The sequence below is a fragment of the Copidosoma floridanum genome, unplaced genomic scaffold (assembly GCF_036245765.1).
Source record: "Copidosoma floridanum isolate Cflo_tuat_1 unplaced genomic scaffold, Cflo_Japanese_pri ptg000020l, whole genome shotgun sequence".
NCBI classification, from domain to species: Eukaryota; Metazoa; Arthropoda; class Insecta; order Hymenoptera; family Encyrtidae; genus Copidosoma; species Copidosoma floridanum.
In genome coordinates this window covers 2,883,405-2,898,418 of record NW_028321897.1, presented here as the reverse complement: position 1 = coordinate 2,898,418, position 15,014 = coordinate 2,883,405, and positions in this window count along the sequence as shown.

The following is a 15,014-nucleotide window of genomic DNA, read 5'->3' as shown; positions in this document are numbered from 1 at the left end:
TCATTACCGTATAATGATACCTTACGCTCTAAATTAAAAAAAAAGTTTCTTGACTTATTTAACCTTTTAGATAGTGCATAGTGAAAAAATTAAAAAGTCAATGTGTAGGCATCATAAACTGTTCTAACAGATATGCAAAAACTACTTTGACATTATCTTGAAAACGTATTGAAGACAAATGAGTGTACGAGTACAAACTCGAAATAATTAAATCTGTCGTTTGTAGACAAAGGCTTCATTGGAATATCGCAGTTCATGTGAAATGATCCATACACTTGAGATTGAAAAAATAAATTATCATCAAGCAACATAAAAAAGTACAGTACATTTCGATTTTAATTAACTCCTCATACTCTTTTTTCTTATTACCAACGGGATATCTTCACTTTACAACCAAACTGTCGAGTGAGATATTACGTTAATTGGAAAACGCTGAGGCAACGCAGAAAAAGAACCTTTTCGACTTATGTGGATGATTTCAAGATGATTCTTGTCGAGCCAATAGTTGTGTTGCTTAATCTTTCTCACTTTCATACTTCGTTTCAAGAGTTTCGTAAAATGTACCCTACTTTTACACTCAATACAACAGGTATAGCAAAATCAGAGTCGACTTTCGGAGATCTTGGTAAAAACAAATTTGGACTAATAACAATACCAACAACTTTTCTTAAAACCAGCTTCTATGAATACTTTATTGTAGAAGTTGCACATGACAAAGCGTACCATACACGTAAGTATTAAATTATTGTTGAAAAGAAATAAGTCGTACCTGGTAGTTGTTCCTTACATCAGTGGATATATTTACAGCGTGGGTATGATTCCAAAAAGAAAATTAGAATTCGGGCTGAGCATTACAAGTGGATCAAAATGTAATGTTTTAGATGTATACTATTTTCATTCAGCACTAAGGTTTTGATCAATTAAAGTATGACATAGTTTCCTTAATCTAAAATGCTGATATTCATGCTGAGGGTCACAGTTAGTGTAATGAAATTATCACTTGCAAAATTGTCGTTGGCAGCATAGCAGTAGGTATTTTGTAAAGAATACTTTTAAAAAATAGATGGGCAAAATATGGCTATTTACATCTACTGTAAGCCATTTTCATGCCCGGAAATATCTGTCTGATATTTTGAATAAATTAGGGGTACCGTACATTATGCTTTTTTATATTTGAATAGCAACTAAAATACACTCAAGTAATAGTTTATGACCAAAAACTATACGTACATCAGGTTTTCCCTATGATAAAACTAAAACTGGAGATAACAGTTGGATGAAAAGTATTTCATGTAAAAGTCTTAAACTGAGTTTGCACTAATAAACAAGATTCAAATAACTATAAAGGTGCAATAGAATTTTTGGAAAATGGTGATTATTTCTCATTTCAAAAATTGATCTCTTTTCTACCAAATAATGTCCTGTTTCCTTTTTCAAGTTGCCTTTTTTTTTTTAATAAAAATAAAACTTGTGCTCCAGCATTGTCAGTTATTAATTTTGATCTAAGTAAAACATTTCATTAATTAAGTTATTTTTACCTCAATACTTTTCAATGTTATGTTTTCGATTGTTGAAGAATATTACGTTCTTTCAATTCCGTGTTTATAATTTACATCAGCTTAAAATCTTAATTTTTTGCGTAAAATGCAGAAATTGAGAAATTTTCGTTAATTGCCACAAATCTAACATACATACTTACTGTCAAAATTTCGTCTTAATAGGACCTGTAGGGGAATCTTAAATAGCTGTAAAAAAAAAAATAATAATAATAAAATAAAATATTACTGAGTTAAAAATTAGTTTGACTGTAAGATATCAGTACTACTGTTTTTACAAGTGGAGGCATTGTAACTGACACTACTATAAACAGCAACTATTTACGTATAAAAAAAAATAAAATTTTTATGCGTAAGTGGCATTTTACCAGACCCTAAGGCTTTGAAAATACCTCAATTCGGTGGTGTTAGTTTTAGATTTATTGTTGCAAAGCTAAGCTAAGTGAACTAATGTTTTATTTAAAAAAAAGATTTTAAGTACTATCAGTAAAAAATTTTTTTTTTTCAAATCTCCATTTAATGACCACATATAATTGTATTACAATCAGTGTCTCACTTAATGAGAATATCAAAACTACAGCATTATACTTTTTTCTAACATGAACATGTTATTTATTATTAGTTAAAATAAATTTTATTTTTAATAAGAATACCGAAAAACGTTGTATGCAAATAATTCAGACTCTTTTTATCCCTTTACTATCATAACAAACATTTTAAGAAACCAGAAAATTTGAAACATTGCACGATTTAATTATGTTTGTTGTATGTTTTTTTATAAGTCAGTTCAATAAATAAATAAATAAATGAATAAATCAACACTCAGAATCCTTTATGTAATAACAACTCTGATAGTCATATCAAGAAAGTATTAAATTTTTCTTATTTCGTTCTAATGTAACATTAGGACGTGAATTTTCTTGTGAATCATGATTATCACAAAAACAACGGCAGTCACGTGATATCAAACATAAACCGCAGATGCAACAGCATGAAAAACCTCAAGTCGATCTCAGTACACCAGCATTTCCTGCCCTTCTATTTCTGTCCAATTCAGCCACACGTGCGTCAAGAGAGCAAGTAAATTTCGAAAAGTGCTGTTCTCAGTGACGAATTTCCTGGGGCTCAGCCCCAATTGCAGAATCGTTGCGTGGGTTATACGGTAGTAGTGGTGGTGGTACTAGCCGTTTACACTCAGACAGAGCACCCCTACAATTCACAGGTGAGAGGGGAGGAATCTAGAGTAGGGAGTGCAGTGAAAGTAGGAGAGAGATGGTCGCAAATAGGCGTCGACAGGCTCGCTTGGTGGTGACAGTTTTAACGACCAAAATAACGCCTAGCAGCCACCCCCCACCCCTGGTCTGCTCCTCTAACTTTTAGGGCGACGCTCGTCCTGTGAGATTAACGTTCTTCCGCAGCCAGAGGCAGGGCAAGCCTCGTGAATGACCGCGCAACCACCCCAGCACTCGCGTATAATCTCTCTCGCGGCCTAAAGAATTTATGGAGAGCGCGCGAATTTCTGTGCCACCCCCTGTCCACTGTGTATACTTATATATGGCCCACACGGATGACGTATCCTCTCATTTTTTTTTCCTAACGCTATCGTGTGGGCCAAGCTTTTCTTTTGCCGTTTTTTTTTCTTCTTTCAGCGGGGGCTGAAATCGTGGTGTCACCTCGTGCTGGGAATAATTTTCGGGGCTCCTATTTTTGAAGTTCTGAAAAGGACTACGTGACGCTTTGGATTTTATTTCGATCTGACTCGTCTTTTATGAATGGCCTAGGAATCGTCTTGTGGAAGTTTTTATTTTGGGCTGGTTGTCATAGAAAAAAAAAGTAAGGGAACTTTCAAATCATCTGTCGTGATCAGATTGACTTCTAATTCAAAAACCACTGCATTTCAATAGGGATGTTTTAAAAAATTGTTTTGTTCTACAGGAAGACGTATCTTTATTAAGAAGGTTTCAACTAAAAATGGAAAATGTTAGGTAACGCTGAAAAAAATCACATTCTTTTTAAGAACAAATGTGCATACGAATTATTTCAATTTTTTTTTCGGATGAATTTTTGAAAGAAAAATTATTCAATTCCACTAAAAAATGTTAAGCAACGCTGACATAAATCAGGTTCATTTTAAGAAAAGTGTGCTTATGAATTTTTTCAATGTTTTTTTTTTCAGATGAATATTCGAGAAAAACGTTATTTAATTCCACAATTTAACATAGGCTCGAATGGACGTCACTAACTGAATTGTATTTAAACTACCATTTATATAAAATTAAACTTCTCAAAAGCCGTTGAAAAAATTACTCCTGGATAGTTAGAAATAAGCTGTCCATTTGAAAAGAGAATAAACGAATGAAATATAAATCACACAAATTATCTTCAAAAAAAGTTACATTTACTGAAATTTCAATTATAGAGTTAAATGATGTTTTCCTCGAAAATTCGTCTGGAAAAAAATATTGGAAAAATTCATACGCACAAATAACGTTTAAAGAACGTCATTTTTTTAGCGTTACCTATCAGTTTTTATTTTTTGCTGGAACCTCCTTAAAATATTGAGTGTCTTTGAGACATAATCGTGGTCATAAGCTTTTTTTATTCGTGGGGGTGATTAGTTTTAGCTTATTATATAATAATTTTATGCACAGTACTTTTAAATCAAAATTTTTATGAATTAAAATGTAAATTAAATAACGTGGTTTTACAATTTTTGTTTGTCATCTAAAAAACATAATTTGATTTATGTGTCTGTTTCAACATTAAACTGTACAAAAAAAATCGTATTGGCGTATGTAAAAGTAAATTTATGTTTCTAACACTACCAAATGGTTTAAAAAAATTTGTGTTTCTATTATTTTATGTAAATTTTATATGGTTAATTTAGTATAGATTAAAATATTGATTATATTAACAATACAGTATGAAGCATTCCCAACTTTGCTAGTAAAGGTTTGAATTCAATTTTCGAAACAATTTATAAATTTGCAAAAAAATTTTCTACGTCTCAGTTGAACGCATATCTTGATTTCTAACATTTTTTTTAAAGTAAATATCATTCATCCACCCAAATTTAAATGACGCTCGAGTATAACAACTTTTTCGTTCTGAGTTGGATATGACGACATCATCATTTAACACTGTAATATTCACGCCCTTAAATTCTTTATCACCTCCTCCAAAACATTCTGGCACGCCTAATGACAAAAAAGACTTTTTGTTGAAATTACACCACCAAAAAAGCCACCTGCAAAATCATCATCGCTCGACAATTTACGCATACAAACGAGAGAAAACCCAGCTCTTGTTGGGCGTGAAAAATCACATAAAATTAGAGCAGCTGAAAAAAGACCAATTTCGGTCGGCTTGAAATAGCCGGGAGCAGAGGAGCGACGAGGAAGCTCGTCGGGTGGTCGTAGCCAGAAATAGCTAACAATTTATACATTCTGGATGAAGCCTCGCAAGCCATGTCGACGATACAAAAAAACACACCCCTCTACCCGTGCGCTGGCAATAACAAACCATGTCTAGTTTTTGGTCACGCGACTGGTGTTGAAGCCAGGGGAGACACAAGTTGAAACGTGCGCGCGTGTGCTTCAATGCGCACTCGAACGCACTTCCGTGCGTATAACAAACTAGGTTGTTTCTATGATGGATGGGAAATAATTTTCTTTTTCCTTTCACGCAATGATATGGACTGCAATTCCGATGAAAATAAAGGGTTTGGCTAAATTTTCAAGTATAGTGATTGATTTATGATAAGTGCACGAGCGACGAGTTTTGTGAGAACGTGGAGAGCGAGTTGTATATATTCAATGCACGAGACTGGTGGACTCTAATGCGATATCCTATATGCTTCGCTCTCTAGACGTCGCATTAATCTTCGTTCTTTCGCGCCTGAGATTTTCAATTCGATATTCCATTCTATTGTGAAAGTCGTAGTGAAATATTACTATTTTCAAGTGAAGAAAAACTCGCAGAAAGGTATCATTTTTGAGGAAATTTATCTTTGCATTAGTGTTATTTTTTCTTAACGGTAACTAAATTTCGGTCTACACTTAAATTAACTGAAACAGAACTGTTTTACAATAAATGGAAATTTAAAAATTATATATGGTTACTATGATTTTTTTTATAAAAAAAAATAATAGAGGTACGTTAGGTTTCGTTTTCTTTTCTTGCAACAAAACCAAATGGTTATAAAGTATTGTTCATCTTATATGAGACGATATCATCCATAATATTGTTACAATTCGTTTTGTTAATAAAGAAAAAGTAAAAATAATTTATAAGCTTTTCTTCTAAAAAATGAACAAAAATACATTTGAGTTGCAACTCTTTTCCTTTTCTGTTATTAACAAAACTGAGCTGAAGTAAATAATACGTTAATAAAGCCAAATAATGTGGACTTTTGTTGATGCGTAAAAAAATTTAGTTATTTGCAATATCGATTCGTTTATAAAGACACAGTTAAAATTTTATTTTTCGATAATTTATTAAAAAGTTAATGAAAAGACTTCTTTATTATGCTGATTCTCATTATTCTAAGAATATAAAATAATTCTAGTGCACAATTAAACAAAATTTTGTGTTTCATTGGTTTTTTAATCAAACTATTTTGCTGTTTTTAAAATTAAAAAATGGCCTAGTGAGAAGAAGTTTCTTCATTAAAGCAATTGGAAATTGTTTGAAGACTTTGCTATTTTTTTGTAGCTTTCAGTTTTTCATAAAAAATTTTTGATGTTTTATCAATACTTGTTTAAAAAAATTTTGTTTCTGAGTGATATTAATTAAAAAATTATTCACCGTTGATCATTAGATTCTTATTGGAATAAAAAAAACTCGTACAAACAGTTTGCCAGTGTTTGAAAAATCACACAAAACCTGACGTAGAAGCGCAAAAATATATAACCAAAACAATAAGAGAGAAATCATGTTTCAGCTGAAGAGGTCGACAGATTTACCGGAGCCTTCGAGCTGCAAGCTCACAATTACAGTCCCTGTGACAACGAAGACAATGAGAGTTTCCGGCTACGGCGCGTTGTATAAATTGTTTTGTCGTTGCGTACTTTTTTTTGCCGACGAGCACTGTGTGCTGCTACTTATTTTGTCTCTTTCACCGCGCACGTTTGATTTGTTTGATGGAATCAGAGTGTAATACATTGTTCATCATACAAAAAATTTTAAGTTCTATACTTATGACACGATTCTTAGCATAAACTTTTCCAGCTAAACAATGCATTTTTAAATTACAATTTTAAAGAAAAAACAATTAATAATAGAAGAAAAAAAATGAAAGCATTTAAATAAGTATTAAAACAATTGATTTCAAATGCATCACAATAAACTTTTACATCTAAGAAATTTCGCACTGAAATCACAGAAAAGAAACTTTTTTAATATAGTATTGTGAACAATGACGAATAAAAAATGCACTTTGTTTGGGAAAAAAAAGTTTTCTTCATAATTGTTTCAAAATTTATGAAATAATTGTGCCCAAGTCTGTCAGCTACTCACAAAAATATAACAAAAGCAAACTTGAATTGTTCATAATAAATTGCCTCTAAATCGTTGTTTCAGTACTTCCCAAAGACAACTCGAGATCTTTGCGAACGATATTGTAGGTTTTCACTTTCTAGATCATACTACAGGAAAATTCGGTCTTAAAAAAAGGAAAAATGCGTATTGATCATGTATACCTCGTCACGCAACGTCAAAGAGTTAAACGTCTTGAAGTGATGAAAAAGCCGATAACAGAATACCCATCTTCTATAGATAGTCTTATTGATATTCTTACTCTCGAATACTTTTTTCCGCTTTCTTTTGGATGCAGTATTTTACTGTCGATCCAAAAAGACTTCGATTTTTTTGTTTCCTCTACGTATTGTACACCCACTTTATAAGTGCAAATGCCTCTATAAGTATGTATTTAAAATAGTCTTCGATCAAATCCGAGTCCACAATATACACCTAAATTACAAGTAGATATCTCATTCGAAGCAACATCAATTTTTTCGCACCTTCATTTTACTGATGCCGTTTCCCAACTCCACAAAACTCGTTTTTCCATGTCATTGTTTTTTTTTTCCATTCGGTGTCTCCCTCCGTCCTCAAAAGTTATACAGGCCGCCCCGGCAAATCGAAACTTTCCCGAATCGAGTAAAAACTCTGCCGGCGTACTTCTCTTCCACGTGCCAACTCCATCTCCATCCCTGACTTTTCATTTCATCAGTGGCCCAGGTCATACTTCCTCGCGCCCTCGTCACCCGAGCTGAAAAGGATAAACAAAAAAATTTTCCTCCAAGTCCCAGCAGCTACTTCGAATCCGATTACTCAGGTCATTGCTACTTGCTCTCTTTTTTTTTCCTCCTCCCTGGCACTTGGCTGCCGTCCATGCGCTTGTGAACGTCCATTTCCGTTTTTCTCATTAACATACTTTCCCGGGGCTGACATACAAAATCGCTCGCCTATGTACACCTCGTCGTCCATTTCTGGGCCTTCCAACCAATACTTGTATCGTGCTCTTGTTGTTTCAAAAATTTTTATTTGGAAAACACAAGCGTCTTTTTTCTTTCACTCGATGAAAAATTCATGCAGTACTCAGGTTCTTTCTTCCTATCCCTGCAATCAATATTTCGTCTTATTGGGAATCCATACAGAGTAGCGGTGTTGCATGAAAAATGAGTGCGTTAAAAATTAATGAACATCAGGAGTAGGATCAGAATTTTGTAGGGAAATTGTATGGTAAATTTGTTTATTAATCATCGAGAACCTATGTTGTATCATTGTCTCGACACTCAATTCACCTACTTATATTTTTTCAAAATTTCTTTCTAATTTTTTGATTAAGAAAATTCTTGGCAAAATCACACGTAAAAAATAGTTATGAGTTAAAAAATAAATTAAAAGATATTATCAATACACCTGGTTACACTCTTATTAGTTTAGATGTTGTTAATTTATTTACTAATACTAGTAAGGCCTTAATCATAAATGCAATAAGACATTTTTGGAAATTCTTGAATGATAAAATCAATGTTTCTCTCAATGAATTTTGCACAGGTGTATCTTTAACTCTGAATTCAACTTTTTTCCATTTCAACAACAAATTTTATAAACAAGTTTCTGGCTCTCCAAAGAGCAGTCCCTGTAGTCTAGTACTGTGTGATCTTGTAATGCGTTTGCTTGAAATTTCATGCTTAGAGAAGTTATGTTTTGATGTTCCACTGTATATGCAGTATGTGGATGATATTCTTATATGTGTGCCTACTAAATATATTTACTATACTAAAAACATTTTCAGTAGCTATTGTCCGGAATTACAATTCACTTTTGAGTCATGCAACAACGGCATTAGTTTTTTAGATTAAAAAATTATCATTCAACAAAATAACACAGTGCTAACTAATTGGTACCAAAAACCCATACATTCAGGCTGATATTTGAATTTTCTCTCCCACCATCCAATACAACATAAAATAGGTATCATTTACACAGTAGACTTTTCTATTTAATAGTAGACACTCAATTTCGTAACGATAATTTAAAATTAATCAATAAATTTTTACTAGCTAACAATTATCCTCAAAGGTTTATTAATAAATTTTTAAACAAAAGAATAAATACCTTAAAAAATATGAACATGATTGACATTTGCAGTAGAAACAATAATAATTTCAAACTAATCTGATCATTACCGTATATTTCCCACTTGCACGGTACTATTAAATATTTTTGTAAAATGCTTCACGTTTGTCTTGTATATATAGTTTGAACCATAAATTAAACTCGATCTTTTCACTTGGAAAAGATGTAACCGAGCCACTCGATAAAAATAATGTCGTTTACCACATACCATGTGCGAATTGCAACTGCTGTTATGTAGATCAAACATCGAGAGCTGTAAAATTAAGAATGGCAGAACATAAAAGAGACCTAGAGAAAAAAAAGGATACATCTGTACTATCACAACATAGCATTGAATTTACACACAACTTGAATTTCAATAAAATAAAAATTTTAGACACGACACAGAACAAAATTATTAAAAGCACCTGTTTTCCGAAATGTTAAATATACATTATTTCAATAATCATATTAATAGACAACAAGATACAGAAAAATTGAAAAATTGTTACAAGTCTCTCTATTTGATTGTATTATGTACGTATACTGTGTCATTTGTGTATGTGCAGAATATAAAAGCAACGAAACTTGAAACTCTGACTACGTTACGATTTTACATCCCCTTCGTAAGAGTCAGATGTATATTATACACTTTGTTTAATTTGCGTTTATTGTACTTATCAAAATTTGTGTTGTAAAGAATTTTTTTATTACCCATAGATTTTTGTAACTGATGAGGGCCGGGACATTGTCCAAACGGCCGAAACGTCGTTTTGTTTTTTAATAAATACAAAATTTGACAGTACCACCATTGGACGTTATTTTACTTATTTATTTCATTAAATTTATTTGTTATCTGACTGTAACTTATCCAAAAAACTTATTAGATCGTTTTTTTTTGATAGAATAATTGACTAGTATTTTTCTCCACCGTACAAAAGTGTCCAAGGGTATTGACAAAACAAATATTTCTGAGAACACTATGTTACATTGTCTGGAAGCTCAAAACTGTGTCAAAATTTGATTATTGTCTTGAAAAATAAGACAAGGTAAGAAACTACTTAAAAACTGTAAGTCGACCAAAATCTTAAATATTTCTAAGCTACTCAAGGATTTCAAATGACTTTTGATGACTTCGAATTGCTTTTAAAACCCTACAAATCTTTTATAAACTTAAAATGAATTTATAGTTGTTAGATGTTATTAAATTTTATTGAACCATTGGATGACTGCAAAAAACTTAAGTCTGGATATGGACTTTAAACGACTTTTAAAAGATTATGAAGTCATTAAATTAATCTGAACTACATCTAATGACTTCAAATAACTTTAGAAAGATTGAATGACATAAAAAAATTTTAAAATATTGCTACTACTTTGAAAGGCTCCTTTGGAAAGACCATTTATAACTTTAAAGTCATTAAATAATATTGAATGACTTTTTATAACTATATGATGCCTCAAATTTTTTTAAGAATCATGAGTCTTTTCATAACTTCAGACTACTCTTGATGACTTAAAATGTGTGCATCTTTTCAGTGTGTATGGCAGGTAATTCATGCACGTCAGCAGGATAAATCAGGTACTCAATGCTGTCATTGGTAAGAAACGATCTCCATAATCTTCCATACAGAATTATCGAACAGCATTATTCAATTCCGAAGTAATCATCCGGACGGAAGTACCACTCATCCGAACAGTACTCGTGGAATGAGGGAAGAGGCTGCCAACGTAGACGCAAACAGGGTGAACTGTTGACCCCGAAGCTCGGCACGAGCTTTGAAAAAAATCTCGAACAAACAAGCCGGAAGGGGCACTTCAAACGAAAGCTTGGCTGGGAGAGGCCGATGAATTCGCACAACGATCGGCAATCAGCGGGAAATTTTGAAATTACCATACGAGAAGAGCGCGCCCACCCGAGGCTTGGCTGCTACTCCTAAGGGTCTTGAATATTTCAAAGGCTGGACCTAAAGTAGGCAGACCGTTTACTTTGGGCACGAGAGCGAGTCATGCATACGAACCCGAAGGCCATTCTGGACCAGCACGACACTGGGTGTGTCTGTGCATGGGTATTTTCATCGATTCGTAATTGTGTAGGTCTCTTTGAGTTTCGAGTTGGATATGTCCGGGTGATTCTTTCGAGATTCCTCGAGAGAGCGATTGTTGAAAAAAGAGTTGATGCAAGGTCAGGCGAAGTTTTTACTTCAGTTATCGAATTCATTTACGATAGGCATCTTAGAAAATAATCAGATTAATGGTATATCGACTATTTAACTAGCTCCAATAGTGTTAACAACACCTTTTTTCAACAATTTACAACATTAGTATCTGAACCCTTCTTCATTGACTTGGTCCTTTTTATGTTTTTCTTTGTGGCCAAGTAATTTGATAAGTTGATCGTCAACGATTTTGATGTTCAATAAACGATGACATAACGATATTTTGTAAGCATGTAGAAACTTATAGCTGAGAAGTAGATTGAAAAGTTAATAGAACTAATTCATGTATAATGAGTAATGAAAAAAAAAGTTCAATTAAGAACTGCCAAAATGAACCAACGGATAACAAAGAAGAGCTGGTCCTCTACAAAAACAAATCCATGCTCTCACGCACGTATGGAAAGAAACTCTCATATTTCTCTCATAATTCTAATAATTGAACTCATTCATGTATTACGACATTTAATACCAGCTATTGAAAATATAAATCGTTCTAGTAAGTATTTCAAATGGAAAAAAAGATGTTTCAGTATACAAAGGAAAAGGTTATCGTTATACTTACTTTCTTTAAAATTGAAAACTAGTAGAAAAAAATCATTATAACAAAATCTTCAGACTTTATATGTTTTTTAAGGCAATCAAATTAATGATGATTGCCATCCGTATAATCAAACAAATCTAATCATTTTTATAACAAAATCTCACACATGTGAGCACCAGGTCAGTTCTCTTACTTGCCTCCCAAAACCGTAACTTTATGAAAGGATCTAAAACATTCACTGTGCAGCAACAGCTGCACTCAACGAGACAAAGTGAGGCGCAACCAGAAGAGTACCACGTCGTTCGACCGCCCTGTAGTAGACGGAGAGCAAAACTAATGGCCGAATTGCTACCTCCCGTTCCGGTGCGCAGTCAATTTCGTGCACGTGCCTATGTAAATTGCTGCCAAAACGGTCACAGTGGTGGGAAATTCTACGCGAAACCCCGAAATGACGTTCTCTAGCTTGGTGCTGCACTTCAATCCATACCTTATTTCCTTTTGGGATGAGATGGACGCTAAGATGTTTTTATTCGATTTAAAAAGTACATTTTTACTTCTCGACGATTTCTCGTCTAGGACTTGGCATTTTTAGTTTGAGGCAAAGTGTTAGAACAATATTAAGTACAGCCTGAGCGAATCAAATTTTTGGGTATGTGAGACCTAGTTATGCAAATATCTGTCAGTTGAACAGTGCTGCAACATACAATACAATATGTTATGTGTGGTTACCAATTTTTTTTCTTTTATGTCATGATTACATTTTTTAATTTATAAATAAGGTATTGGTTTAGTGATGATTTCTTAAAAGTTTTTTAATGACAAATTTTAGATAGTGAATAATTGTACAAAATTATTGTATTGTTTACATGAAATATTACTCACTGACAGCAGCATTTCGAAGTTGTCATGAAAATATTCGTTTTATTAATGTTTTACGCAATTCTCTAGATAAAACAATCAAGCTGACTGATAGGAAACAGTTTCTTAGTTCTTGAAAAAAATTAAAAATAAATTAAAAATAAGAGAGAACAGGAAGTCGCAGTCATGAGGTTTTACCTTATTTGTAATGTATGTTTAATATCATTCTAATGAGGAGAAATCAGAAAATTCCATTCAGACTATGAATTATATCCCTATACATATATTCGTATCATTACTAGCTATAAGCTACTTTTCCAAAAATTATTTAAAAAATTAAAATAATTAAAATCTGACTTTGAAAATTACACGCAATTTCATTTTTGTGTACAGTTTTCATTAATTCTCTCTCAGAATTATTAAATAAGGAATTAAAGGGGATGAAATTAACCAGATTGAATTTTATATTTAAAATTAATCTTATCTTATCTTATCTTACTAATATATAAAGCAAAGTCGCTAAAACCGTTGTAATCGCTAACCGCGAAAACTACTGAACCGATTTTGCTGAAATTTTGCACACTGATTCATGATACTTCCTAGATGGTTTTAGTATAGTTTTTATTTTAAAAAATTTAATAACAATAGCGATAAATAAGCTCAAAGTTTTGCTAAAATAAGCTAACTTTGCGCTTTAGTCCAGTAGGATCCGCTAGGTGGCATCGAGGTAAAATTGAAGCCACTCGCAACCAAAGATAGTGAAGAGTGGTTATAAGAAGCCCCATCAAGTAGACAATCATCGCAGTCGATCATCAGCACTACACCAAGAACAGAGGAATCTGTCGTGCAGCTGGGCATCCCGACTATCGATGACACTCTTCTTTCATGGACGAGCGAAATGAATCGGTTTTTATCCCGGATCCCCAAAATAAATGAGTGCCACGGGAAATCAGGCGTTCGGAATGTCAACTTCTCCGGTGGAACACCAGGAAACGTTTCTAGCTGGAGCATAACCTGCTCCAGCACTTCAGAGCTTTGTGGCCGTTCAACCATCCGACCTGGTGCCGTCAGAGAATTTTATTTTTCAAATGCGAGCCAGAGAAGACAGCCCTGAAGAGTACAGGCAGCCACAACGGCTTCCTTAGTGGTCGTTCCAACGGCATATCTACAGAGAAGGTATTCTCCAGGCCCATTTTCCTGACTACCGATGAACGGTTAGTTATCTGGGGAACGACCTGGAGACGAAATATTCTTAGGTCAGCGTCGTAGCTCCCTCCTATTATACGGTCTCAGTACAAAGAGACTCAAAGGATAAGAGTCAAGCTACCCGTAGCTGGCTCTCCATCATCAAGAATAATAATAAGGAATAGCTGCAAGTTTCACCACCAGTCCTTTTCAGGGCCATTATAAGTATTTACGTTCCCTACTTAACCATAAATCTCATCGGTTCTTTCAAGGGCCACCTGAGTTTGAATTACCTTGCCAACTAATACATTTTTACTACGATTTCGGGAGACGATTCGTCAACTCAAAGACTATGTAAAGCCGGCCACTGTTAAACCAAGTCAGTCATTCACTGGCAGACGTCACGAGCAGAGTTGTTCGTCGCAAGGCTGGGAACCCCGGTGACCGACGACCCTATATTACCCTCTCAACTTTAAGCATTCAACCAAGAATCACCGATCCTCTCCAAGGTCTGCGCTGGGAGAACCTAACAGCTATGAAAAAAAATAACAAATGTGAGCCAACGGGACAGTTACCAACGGGCAAGCATCACGAACCAACTTTTCCACCTTAGATCACCAAAACAACTGAGTTTGAAAAAAAAAGTTCTTTAGACACCATCTTCGACGTTATACCAGGAGACATCGGGAAAGAGCTCTACAACTAGCTCCAAAGCTTCAAACCTTGAGGTATCTAGGCAGTTACGTTTGCTGGAAACTTCAGTCAAGAAAGACTTTACTTAAAAAGCTCACCGGTCCTTTTCAGGTTCATCGGACATCGAACTACCTTGCCAACAAATATATTACAACCTAATAAAGTTGAAAAATAGCCTTTAGGGCTCACAAGAGTCTCAACTATGCCAAAAGTCACAATAAGTCGAATTAGAAGGAAAACTTCAAATGCATCTTATGAATACAATTTTAGGCGTCAAGAAAGTGACGAAAGAATTTATTAAGTGAGAGATCAGCTTTTCACTATAACCCTCATAGT